The sequence below is a fragment of the Sinohyriopsis cumingii genome, chromosome 6 (genome assembly GCF_028554795.1).
Source record: "Sinohyriopsis cumingii isolate HCF-2022 chromosome 6, ASM2855479v2, whole genome shotgun sequence".
In the NCBI taxonomy this organism is placed as follows: domain Eukaryota; kingdom Metazoa; phylum Mollusca; class Bivalvia; order Unionida; family Unionidae; genus Sinohyriopsis; species Sinohyriopsis cumingii.
In genome coordinates, this window is record NC_142966.1 from 72577994 (window position 1) to 72587489 (window position 9496).

Here is a 9496-nt window from a genome sequence, read left to right on the forward strand (position 1 = left end):
GATACAACAACGCACGAGGAAAAAACATTTCACTCCATGAATGCGGCAGGAAAATATTTTGATATTTGTATGCCCGCAGTACGATTTGTTGCAGAACGAGTATATCAAACAGCGATCTCAAAAAAGACGAGTCACAGAATTCGATTTTCATATATAACAGAAATTAGCGAGTGACAAGGTCACCAGCGCCTATGGCGCTGACAAGGCCACCATGACAGTGTGAAACGTTATTGTCTGTTCCGGAAGAAAACAAAGTATGAACACCTCGGAATTGATACACGGGGTTTTCATTTTTTTTATTTAAAAACAAGATGTTTTATAAGAATAATGAATATCGAAGACATCAATAATATATTAGCCGAGATTTCAAAATTAAAAAATCAAGGAATTGAATTATCTGATGGTCTCGACAGTGAAAAAATATTATCCGATTATGAGATTATTAACGAACAGTCGAAACGGGGGCGTTTTACCCTGGCCCGCGAGTATTTTTTTATAAAACGATTACAACATACGATCAATGAAAACTTGTACCACAATGACGCAAATGCATTCATTGGACTATTCACTGCCGTTGAAATAATACGAAAAAAACTCGGACGTGTTTATGAACGACGCCGGGAGATTTCTAGTAAGATCAAAAACATTAGAAGGATTATAGACGAAAACTCCGGCGAGAAATTAGAAATTGCTTCGCAATTGCAATAATGGTAGGTGAATCACTCACTACTCGGCTAGCCAGAGAGCGGCTAGCGGCGCTTAAAAAGTTCATACCGTTACGGGACAGGGTCCGAGAACAACTTCAAACGCGGCAGCAACTACAAACCGATTTTACTGTTGGAAGCGAACAACTCTTTGCCCCGGTAACTAAAGCGACCAAAGATGTTACGGCGGCAACTGTACCCGTCCTCGATGCGCTTGAAAAGATAGCGGCAGAGACAAAACAAACAAAAAGGTCTTTAGAAACACTCCCTGCAAAAATAGCGGCTGCTACAACACGGAGGCCACCACCACTCGCTATAACCGAACCACAAGAACCTTATGTTACAATGGCCGACGAGGAAGAACTAGGTGCTACTGCGAAAGAACCAGAAGAACAAATACCAGAAGAAGAAATACCAGAAGAAGAAATACCGGAAGAAAAAGAGGGGAATATACCCCGTATTGTACTCAAGAAGAGCACAATAGATCAAATTAGAGGCTTCAGCAACAGGGAAGAATTAATTAATTTTGCTGCCAACAATTTTGCTAAGAGCATACGAGATAAGAAGCATATCAATAGCGGTTACGAGAAAAATATAAAGTCGTTAAAGGACTGGGCAAGAATAGTGTATTTAGCGAGTAAACATAAAGATGCATTACCACATCGTGGTGATCCCGATTACGATGAATTCCACAAGGAAGTTAAGAGTATAACACCAAAAAAAGGAAAAGGATACTCTGTTGGTAAAGAATCCTACGGCGTTACCTGCCCTGGTAGTGTTCTCAGTGATATATCACGGCTAGAGGTACTAATTGGAGGAAAACGAGCCGGAAATAACTCTCCGGAAATAATCAATGAGGCCGCTGATATTTGCAAGCGTTTATTTGCAGGCGGTATTATGGACATTAATGCATATCGAACGCTCATAGACGAACTCGTGGATGATTAATTGGAAAACTGGTGTTTTTATAATAAGGATGATCATACACTACAACCACGATAAACCAGTACTCGTCTACGTGGTAAACTCGCGATTGCCTGTTTACCGCGCGTGGTACGGAGATGGTCTCGGTAGCACCATTGCGGGGTTATTTACAAGAATGGCTCCAAAAGTAGCGCCGTTAGCCAAACAATTAGGAATGAAGGCTATTGATGTTATTCGTGATAAGGGAATTAGTGCCATTGGAGATGTTGCCGGAAGGGCGTTTTCAGCCGCGCGGGACAAACTAATGTCATTGGTGAAATTCAGGAGAAAAAAACAGAAACCACCGGTAATGCCATCAACGACAGTGATGCCTGCAAATGTCAGTAAAGTAATAAATAACGCCGTGGAAGAAAAATTAGAGTCGTTGGCGACGACTTCGCCATCCGCCGATGCGGCAACCAACGCGCTCATGAACGCGATAGCGGGGAGTGGTTTAAATTCAAAGAATTTACGACGAAAAAATCGCAATTGAAAATATCAACATGATAAATAATAGAATGTTTGCGCGAACCGCTGATCCCGCGTTTGATATGGATGCCCCAGTGCGCAGGGATGATTCTGTCCGTGATTATCAATATTATTCTTATTATGCAGCGCAACCTGACCTACGATCGCGAATTGAACTTCAAGTCCAAGATACCAGTAAATATTTTCTGCCGTGTGAAGCGTTTATCGAAATTGAGGGAGAACTCGTGACAAATGCCGCCGATAATACACCATACGCAGATGACCATCGTGTTCGAGTTGGCTTCGTCAACAACGGTATCATGGCGTTATTTGAGAGCGCCAGATATCTTATTGACGGGCGAGAAATTGAATCAATAGAACGCGAGGTTGATGTTGCAACGACGATAATTGGGTTGGCGAGATACTCGGATGATTATACAAGATCGGCGGGCCCATCTATGATGTTTTCGAAGGACACCACCAATAACGCTGACCATCTTCAGTACGTTAACGTGCTGACACCACGAAATACCGCAGCTGACCAGGATGAAGCAGCTAACCCAGACCGCAGAGCAAAACCAGGTGACAATTTCACTGTTATAAAAAGCACCAACAATGATTTCAATCTAGGATTCGCAGCACGAGTAGGAATGTTGCAAGGACCACGCCGACAGTTTTCATGCGCGATTCCACTCCATCACATATTTGGATTCTGCAGAAATGTCAGAAAAGTTGTCTATGGGGCTAAGCATACAATCGCGCTGACGCGAAGGGGCGATGATAACAATGCAATATGGCATGCTGCTGGCGTCGCTGCTGGTAAAGTCATTTTAACTAAAATGGCATTGTGGATGCCGGTGCTGACTCCATCAGTTACCACGGAAGCACGATTGTTAGCATTTATGGAACAGGGAGGGAAATCGCTGTTGAGTTGGCTAGCGGTAACAACTGATGCTAAAGAGGATAACGTCGCCGATACGTTTACATGGCACCTGGCGTCAAAACAGGGTGTTTCAGCCCCGCGTCATATATTCATAGCGCTGCAGAATAGGAATCGATTGGGTAGTCAAGAACACAGCCATATGATATTTGATCAATTAGGAGTCAGGGATGTTTCGCTGAGAATAAACGGACAACAGGAACCATCCGAGGATATACAGCTTAATTACGGCGACAACCATATCGCACGTGTGTATCATCGATTGCTGTCATATATGGGTCGTGATCAAAACGTCGACACTGGTTTGCAAATATCACAACTTGATTTTAAAAACCTGTATCCGATTTATTATTTTTCGCTGGAACATCTTGATTTAACGAGACAATCCGTCGTTGATATACACTTCCGAGCTCGTATAGCCCCGGGTGGTGTTAATTATAGAGCGGTTGCTGTCATTCTCAGCGATAAATCAATGCTGCTAGAAGGCGTTGGTGGACGAATGAGAATCGTTGATGCGCCAGTGGAAAACATGTAATTGAAAGCACAAAACGCGTTTACAATAAATGTCGTATAGTGTCGTCAGTGTAGAGTTGACTGATGGTCAAGTCAAGAAATTACGATCAAAGTCGGCTAAACAATGCGGAACCACAATAACGCTGAAGCCGTCACAGATGGCGGGTGGTAATCATAAGATATCGTTGACGGCGCGTCAAATAAAACATTTCAATGATGCGATGAAGAATAAAAAAGGTGTTCAAATAGATTTTTCCGCCGCAGCAATTAAAAACATGGAAAAGACCGGTGGGATATTTCCGCTGTTAGCTGCGATTCCAGCGTTGATTGCCGCGGCCGCACCAGCAGTGGCTAAGGCGGCGGCGTTAGGAGCCGTTGGTACCGCGGCGGGGATGGCATTGAAGAAGGCAACCGGGAAAGGCTACAAAAAAAAACGACCCGTGGCCGGAAAGGGTCTAAGACTACCGGGAACCCCGTATTCATGGTACTCGGGAAAGGGTCTAAGACTACCGGGAACCGTTTAATGACTCGGGAGTCTATGACTCCTATGTCTAATTTTGATTTAATAGACGCCGCAAACGCGTTAGCGATAAAAAACTTCAGAGGTGTTTTTATGAGGGATCAATTACCGGCGGCACCAAGGAATATTGAAACAGGCATAATTAACCTCGATGGGTCCTCCGGAGCGGGAACTCATTGGGTTGCATACGCGATTGATCCGCGTGCGATCGTCTATTTTGATTCATACGGGTTAGCCCCGCCGAAAGAGTTCATGCGGTATATCCGGGCGTGTTCGGCCCGGGTTTTTTATTCCACGTTGCCAACACAGCAGTTAAGTGACCCACCGATATGTGGCCGCGAGGTATTGAACGTACTTGCGGCGATTTCATCATCGCGAAAACCACCTCATGTGGTTGTAAACGAATACACTAGTGGGGTCGTAGAAGCTCAACGGATTTTAGAGAATAACATTTACAATAATAATGATTGATATCTGGGGACGACCGGTTTCGGCGCTGAAAAAGCCCACGGAAACGGCCGCCACCGATGACATAAAAAAACTAATCGATGATGAAATCGCTGATACGTTGAATCTAACAAGTGTTGACCCAGACGAAATAGTTATATTTCAAGACCGCCAGGGTAAATTGAAATCCAGTAATGTGTCACTAAATGACGTTTTAATACGACAGCGTGATGCCGCCGAGAACGCTATCGTGTTGTATACCGGCGACGGACGACTCAAACCGGGTGAAGATATATCGATAATAAATGGAAAAATAAGTACACTTGGCGACAATTATATAACCATGTCGGATTCGTTAAAAAATTTATTATACAAATTTAACATACAAGCAATTCAGTTCGAGGGGGTACAAGTATCCGTCGCCGGTATGCAATTCATTATCAGTAGTTTTTTTGGAACCGCGATGATAGCCGAACCAAATCTTGAAACAATAAGAGATGCTATTTTGGAGTTTACGGCGATGTCAGCCAATTTATCCTCGTTACGAAAAAATGTTAACAAGATTGATAGCGCCGTTGATAAATTCTTTGGTAAAAAAAATATCAAACCGGATGAAATCACAATAACTATAAATGATATCACTGCGTATGGACAGGAAATAAAAACAATCAAAACTAATGTTGAAGAGAACAAAAAAAGCATAAACGGGAATATATATGAAATAGGAACGATCAAAACTGATGTTGAAGCGATTAAGGACAGACTACCTAGAATGACAGAGCAACTCGAAAAAATGAAAACACCTCATGGGATCATCGGCAGTGGCGTATACACGGTTCAATACGGATCATTCGATTGGACTCCTACGCGTAATGCAATAGATGTCACCGCAATTGTTAAGGGTATTTATCGATTGACATTGATTTCGGCGATGCAGTTCAATATATCATCGTCGAGTTCATCCGGGTTTAACAATACAATATCAACAATTATTGACAAGAATACAGCCGAACAGTTTATAATTAGAGCCGTTGATAGCAGTCTATTTAGAACAAACATCACATGGTATGTGGAATTTGTAGCGAATCTAAGTAATTAAAAACACTAGCTCTTTTAAAATAAAAATGACCACCAAGGAAATTGAATCAGAGGTATCACCGACGTCACATCAATATCGATTCGATACCGCAAAAGAATTTTCCGCGAACTTGAAAACGCTTTCCGAACAATACCGTGCAAAAATAAAAAAATACCGCAGAAAAATAACCACCATCGACGCGGTCGTGTACTCGGTGTCGGGTATAGTAGCTGGCGCCGGTGTTATTTTATCCACGGTGACCACGATAACCCCGATCGCTGTTCCAATCGCTGTCTCCGCAATGACAACAGTTGCTGGAGTTGCCAACGCAATCACTAGGAAGATATCATCGTGTTTTCAGAAAAAACTCAACGAGTATACAGTAAAACATCAAATAGTATCCGACGCATACTCGAAATTATCCGGGTTGATCTCGTTATCGATTGATAATTTGTTCGTATCCGATGTTGAATTCTCCACGATGGTCCAGTTGTATAGCTCCGCGATGTCAAAAATCGAGGATTTTCAACTGGAAGCCGGAACCACCTGGTTGTTGAAATTAGACACTAAAGACAACGAATAATAATAATGTCGCTGAACCCCGAAGGGTCTCAATTACTTCAGCGGATCGCGGAGAATACCACTCCGGTACAAACAAATATGATATCGATAACGTCAACAAAACCCGAATTCAGTGTGAACTTCCCATCGCCGGTTCCAGTGAAGGAAATAGCGCTGGCAAAATTGCGAGTATATCACAGTTGGCCTAATATTCGAGCAGACGCATTTAACGGACAACAACCTAATAACTCGCTGGTTTTTGCATGGACAAATAAGCCCGATGGGACCCCAGACTGGAATGAGGTTACAATACCAACTGGGTCATACCAAATAGAACAAATCAATAAAGAATTTCAACGCAGGATAAAATCGATCACAGGAAAAGAATCAAAAATCGCTATTACGGTTCATGAACCGACGTTATCGTCGACGATTGAAATAAGCACACCGGGGTATATGGTTGATATTTATAACAGTTCAATAAGAACCATACTAGGATGGCCTAAGAACCCACCCGAGGACTTACACACGAATGAGAAATCGTATCATGAAATTATTACCAGTTATCAAGATGATTTGTCTATTATAAAAAACACGTTATTACCCAGTTGGTTTATATTTCAAGACAGGAATACCATACAGTGGTATTTTCAGTATAAGGAAACTCCTGAATCGCACGTCATATTAACAGTTAATTTAAATGATATCAATAGTTTTTTTATCGAGATTAATCGTAATTACCAATTGCAACTAGAACAACTACGGAAAACAAAAACACGAAAACACGTTGAGGTGTTAAATCAACTCATATCAGACATGGAATATATCAATGAACGAGTCGTTAAAATGATATCCGATAACAGCGATGGTAGTAAACAAAAATTCCTAACCGAGTATAATATCACAGAAGCCGATTTACCCGATTTCAAGTTTCCAGGATACAACGCGCCAGAACTAAGAAAGTCTCTTGATGATTTTCTCGGTCCATCAACTAATATCCTCAAACACGATAACGGAGATGGTGGTAGGCATATCGCCCCGTACAACGTAAATATCGCATCGGTGATAGCGATTAATCTAGTGTGTGATGTTATCGAAGGGAGTTACCAGGTGGATACCAAGCAATCAAATCAAGCTCAACAGGGGTATATCCTTTATTCGTTTTCACCAACAACCCCTCCGGGATTTTTAATCATTGAGAGTCCGATTAATCCGGTCTATATGCGATGCCATGATCGGTTTTTAACGAGAATTAATTTCAGACTTACCGATCAGTCAAATAACCTAATTGATCTACAGGAGGAGGAGTTAGTGATCACTCTGTTTGTAAGATCATTGTAAATAACTACTCAGCAGCAGGGGGGGCGATGACATCGACGCGGTCGTCGATGTGCTTACCGGACGCTGACGACACTGGGGATCGGCGCGCAGAAGGTGTTAATTAAACCAAATGACGTCACCATCGTGTAGGATGGACCGTCGTCGTTTTTTTTTTACCAGGCGCTGACGACACTAGATCGTTGAGTGCAGAAAGTAATAATTAAGCAAAATGACGTTTGGACAAAATGTCGGATTCGCCCCCTCTGCTGCTTAATGAAATATTCAAATATATTTGAAAAAGAAAAATCTAATTTATTTTTCTGCTTGTTATTTACACTTTAGTAAATCATAATTTTATTACTGCAGAAGTTTTTTTTTAATTAATGATGTTGATTTTTTTTATTAACTTCTAAGATTTTTGATGAGTTTTGACTAAATGTACTAATTTGTTTCACTTATTTTATTCGATTTTGTCAAAGAAAATCAGTTGAATTTCGCTTTTTCATCCGGTCAAACCTCACGCATTTCTCTAACTGTTTTTGAAGATTTATCGATAATTTCTCATTTTTCTGTTGCATTTTCAGTCATAAATGAGAAAAAATTCATCATTTTGACAAGTCAAGGACTGTCGTTTTTGAGAGTTTATCAAGAAATCATCAAAAATAATTAGAGAATTGCGGGCCTTTTGCCCGATGAAAAATTAAATTTAGCTGATTTTCTTTGACAAAAGCAACTAAAATAGATGAAAGAACAAGTAAATTTGACTTAATTTCATAAATTTTCATTGCTATGATAATATATATTTGGAAATTTATCCATATAATTTTCAGCGTTAATAATATCAGTATTTTATTTCTTTTTATAATACCGTATAAATTCTCGATATTTTTTACCTCCACAAATTGCACATAATTGTGTTGTTCCTCACACAGCACATTGGCTATTTATACAGCGAGTTGGTCATTTGCTTCCACGTTTTACGTACTGTGCGTGAGGTGCATAATATTCATTTATACAGTTACAATTACAAAAATCCGTAGAAATAATTAGCAGCCATTTACTTTATACAAAAGTACGAATTAGATATATACTTGCTCAAGTATGGTATGAATGAATTTTCATTTGAAATTTAAAAGGATCTTTCTTACAGATTTGATCTTGATAAAAGAACCCCTGAATTGCAGAGGCGATTTTTGTCTCATCCAGCAAGTAATAATCTAATCAAAATTATTCGTGACGTAAAGGAAGAATTTCTCAACGATGGTGCAACTCATGGGTGGACAACATTCAAAACCATGCACATCACTGAAAGTGCTATTAATGCTACAATGTACGATGATCAATCTGCCAAAATTATTAATTATATCGACAATGGAACATATTATTCTGAAAGTAAAATTTATTGTATGGGTAAATACCGAGGAAGGCAATACGTGGATTATCCGCGACACACGTGACCGTGTTCTTCACAATGGAAATGTTGGTACAGTAAATAAAAATTCCAGACCAGGAATGTTGACTGGCATTGACAGACCGTATTATCAACGAGCTTATCCTGTAACTGCAGTTACTCACGCTGAATAATAAACTTAGCGTTAATGATCTTATGTCGATGAAATTCTCGTCACTGACAAATCAAGCAAAAAATAAATTGTGTTGCAGAACGAGTAAAGGAACATTTTACAAATGCGTTACGTGGAAACGGTTTAACGGATTTACGACGTAAAAGAAAATGAGTGGGCAACAACAGTTAAGGATGTTGCTAAACTGGAAAAGAAACTAAGATTCCCAATAATGGTGAATACATTAACCGGAGAGATTTTGTGTAAATCGAAATATAACAAAATGACGCTCAGATAAATATTATCAATCGTAATGCGCATGCGTGGACCTCTGCGGTGACAATATTTCCACGAGATCGAACTGTTAAACTTTATAACGGTGATATTTTTTATTTTATTGGAAATATCAGTAAAAGCGAT